We start from the raw sequence: 4653 nt of genomic DNA, 5'->3' as shown, positions 1-4653 counted from the left end.
AAGCAATTTCAACCATGTTACGCAAAATTAATCATTCAACACATAATAATGATAAAGTTACCTTACTTACGTAAAACTTACCTCGGTATACAAAAAGTGGACGACTATTTGGATTTAGTCTACTTGCTTGGCCTTCTCCGGTCTAGGTCCGAATTTCGTATTTTTTGATCTAAAATGATAAAAATTGACTAATTTAATCATCATTTTAATCAATGCATAACATAATTCTTATTTTTTCAAAATGACCATTTTGCCCCTAAACTTTCACAAAATTACTATTTTACCTCTAGGCTCGTAAATTGATTTTTATTGAATTTTCTCACTACCCAAGCCTAACCGAATTCTTTTTATACTAGAAGCAGCCTAAAGTTCCCCTTATTTCAAACATTCACCACATAATTTATAACTTATGCAAAATGGTCATTAGTTAGGGTTTTCATGAAAACTACATCACAAAAGTTGTTTGTTTAACAACCATGATTCATTTTCTTCCATAAAAATTCAGAAAAAAACATGAAAAATCTCATGGAAAGCCCCTATACTTTTAACCATTTTGCAAAATAGTCCCCTCATTAGCTAGATTACGCTACAAGGTTCCCAAAATTACAAAAATTATCAAGAAAGGCCATCAAAATCATTTACTTGCATGGGTAAAGAGTGACTGAAATTTTGAAGCTCCAAAATCCCTATTTTTGCTGGTATTTTCAGTGGAGAGGAGAAACATGAAAGGTGATATCTTTTTCTTTTTTATTTTATTATAAATCTAGTCAATTTAGTCACCCAATTTCACCTAACTTTGACCTTACAATTTCTTTGCCCCTATGATAAGCTATTAACAGATTTGTGGTATATTTAATCAATAAAGACCTCTAATTTAATTTTCCATAGCTATTTGACATATTTAGCTAGTAGAACAAAACTTTCACACTTTATGCGATTTAGTCCTTTTTCGCAATTAAGCATGCAATCGCTAAAATTATTTCACCAAAATTTTCATGCACTCATATAATCATGCTACAATATATAAAATAATATTAAAAATAATTTATCAAACCTCGAGTTAGTGGTTTCGAAACCACTATTTTGACTAGCCCAAAATCGGGCTGTTACAAATATTGGTAGCTACAGTGTGGAGCAAGTGGAGCTTTGGACAATCTATATGGTTTTTTTATGGCATGGGATGCTCAATAGAGGGTGCCATCGTTGAAACAGATTGTGCACTCGCTATAAAAGGGATCAATGGTGATGTAACAGGTACTTGCACAGAGACTTGGTTCTTAGGATCAAGGAGTTATGTTGTTGGGATTAGAATGTAATTTTCAAGCAGATCTCAAGGGAAGTGAATTTTGCCGCTCATTCATTGGTTGGTTTGATGAAGCTCTACTCGATTGGAGTCTAAATTTTCCATAGGGCTCCGTATTTAGTTGGTATCCAGTTAAGATTGGATAGTATGCTTATGCCTTCGGTTCCCATTTCTTCCTGTTAGTTTAAAATTCCATTTTTGTTACAAAAAAAAAAATAGATACACCTAACAAATGCACTCAATACTTTTTGATCAAAATTTTTTTAATAAGACATATCAAATCTTTTGAATGTTAATTTTTGAATAATTTAATAAAATACTTCCTATTTTATTTTTTTATGTGCATTTATTTCTTTCATAATAAAAAAAATGTTGGATTTATGGTAAGGCATATTGAATTATAAATAACATTATTGAGATTTGAGACTAATCTTGAATCATGAAAGAATTAACACGTATAATGGTGTGTTGTTGAAAGCACAAAAAATAACCTATCCCAATGAAATAACAAAAAAGAATAGTATAAGGGAAGTAGGGTCAAATCCTTAGAGTATGGATTTGCGCAATTTCTTATTCTTCGAGATCCCGAGCATAGTCGTGCCCAAGAAAAAGCGGCGTACCTGGAAAAAAACAAAAAACATAATTAAAAATATGGAGGGGTTGAAATTATATAAATTGAAATTGAAATTGTAAATAGAAACATAATTAAGAAAAGAGAGTTTTTGATTGAGAGATTCCAGTCTCCAGTTATCTCAATCCTTCTTGGGTTCAATCCTAGGATTTTAAGTGATCATTCTCATGATAGAATAAGTCAGTTATAGTGGAATATGAAACCTACGACCACCAGCTCCACTTAAATTTTAGCCTTACGATTTAGAGGAACCTGACTCTAGCCAACCGTCACTTTTGTGGGACCGTCTTACACTAGATCATCACTTCTCAATGATAAACGGTACGTCATTTTTTCTCTTGGGCTCTACAACCATTGGCGCAGTAAGCTAACAAACCGATTGTGAAACCTTCCCAAAACATACAAAGCGACTGCCATTGCACAAGATGAAAATACCACTTTTGGAAGGACATGGACGGAAGTGTCAGTCCCGTAATATGGAGAAACAATGAATAGTCGTTGAGAAGGCTAAGTGCGGATTCTAAGCCTTATGAACCTTTTTTGGGGAATTTCGACAATCTTTGGCTAGATGAGTTTAGCGACTTATGCTTTTTGGGACAAAAGAAATAAGTTTAATCAAATGGAATTTTATTGAATAGTAAAAGGAACAAAAGCTAGGAGCTTTAGGGAGACAGAGTTTTTATACAAAAGATGAGCCCATATTTATGTCACTCATTCCCCTATTTATAGTACACATAAAACTTAGTTTGTTCCTATTTAAACTCTAAAAGATAAATGAAGATAAAAGTTGAAATTAAATCTAAATAATAATCCTAACAATAATCTTAATAAAATTCAAATTTAAATAGAGTCTTATGTTTATAAATCTCTTCTTTGAATTTTTGCCCCCAAGTCTTTCACACTTTGTATTTTTGGCACAACTTCTTTCCTATTTCACATGCTGGCCCATTTTATCTTTAAATTCACTATTTTTGCCCTTAAATTTCCTTTGCCTTCAATTTAGTCCCTACAAGATAAAAAATCATAAAAAATACAAATTAATAAGATCATACTCAAAATAAATATATAATTAATACATAAAAATATATCATTTCAAAGTATTATCATATAAACTATAAATAGTTATGTAGATTCCTTGATTCGGAAAAAAAATTGAGATTTCTTCTCGTGTCTAAACTTAGGCTTTTTGGATAGTGTTCTTGCTTCTTTAACTCATTACGGGCTTCAAAAATCCCACCATCAAAGGGCCCAATCAATACAAGAGATAACTTGTATAATTGTAACTAAAGATGGATAGTTCAATCATTAAAAAGAAATCTATTTTTAATATTTAATATTTTTTGTTTTCTTTTATTAAATTCTAACATGCTAATTAATTATTTAACAGAATTCTTTTATGTTTTCATTATAAATATATAATATTGATTACATAATATATACCTTATCAAAATCATATATTATACAATTAGAAAATAACTAAAGCTTCAACTATTAGCTTAGTGGCAAAAGGACTTGTAAGGAGACAATGCATTATATACTAAACAAATTGCATTCTCAGCGAACTACTGCAAAACTATAGACTAAGGAAATGTCATCTGTGTTTCAGAGCACATCAAAGATGCTCACTTGAGTTAGTTTCCCATCACAATACTGTTCTATAAAAATCCTTGTTTTTGAACTGCACGACCTCATGCAAATTACCAAAGCTCATGCAAAACCAAAATGAAAAGAAAAAAAATCAGCAACCCTTGTAGAAATTGCTTTGTTACTGAAATTTGACTCCAGGGTATTCAGTCAATCATCGACTGGCAGCGAGTGTCAGCGCGAAGCAACCGGCTTCCATCCCAATACAACATCCGGTCCCTAGACCCACCGCCATTTGCATTTTAGAGAAAAGAACAACCAGTTTTCTAATTCCGTAATATGATTCAGTACTATTTGAAACTTACCAACGAAATAAAAACCTTCCTTCCCACATGAAAAGGTGAGGCAGACCACGACCAAGCACAGTCTAAACAACAGCAAGTGCTAGGCGCTCATATAAACAAAAGGAAAAAAGAAAGTAAAGAGCTTACGAATTTCTCGCCTAGGTGTCTGTTGCAGACGCTCACCACTGCCAGGCGAAAGAGAAACCTACGAGACCTTATATTATCGGTTTCCACATTAACACTACAAATAATATCAATCAAGCTCAACGATTAATTATAATTGGAGTACTTACACAATGAAATTTAGTTCGGGGGATTGTGTTTTTGAATGAGAGAGGTATCTTACGGAGTGCGGCAAAGAATTCCATCCACCGTCCCTGCTACCTGAAATTTGATTCAGAGTAAACAAGTTTGTCATAAAAAGTTGGCAAGTTTTCTTTGCAATGACATATTACAAAGGAAATATATATGTGCTACATTGTGGTTTTGGTACCTTTATTATGTTCAAATTTGAGATCTAACCTCGATATTTTAATTTGACATAATTTGATCAACTTCTTTAATATTATCAGTTAGTTCAAATTATTCTTGTGTTGACATCAATATTTTTTTAAATATCACTTTCAACCATGCCAGTATTTTAATTAGAATGGTTAATGCTTTTTAACTATTTGGATTATAACATTCAAAACAAGCAAAGGGTTAAATTAAAATATAATACCAAAACATGTGACGTGGGATCAAATCCCAAATGTATAAGGCCGAATAACAATATTTCAAAGCTTCATAGT

Source organism: Gossypium hirsutum, chromosome A03 (genome assembly GCF_007990345.1).
Source record: "Gossypium hirsutum isolate 1008001.06 chromosome A03, Gossypium_hirsutum_v2.1, whole genome shotgun sequence".
In the NCBI taxonomy this organism is placed as follows: Eukaryota; Viridiplantae; Streptophyta; class Magnoliopsida; order Malvales; family Malvaceae; genus Gossypium; species Gossypium hirsutum.
Note: the sequence above shows the minus strand (reverse complement) of the source record.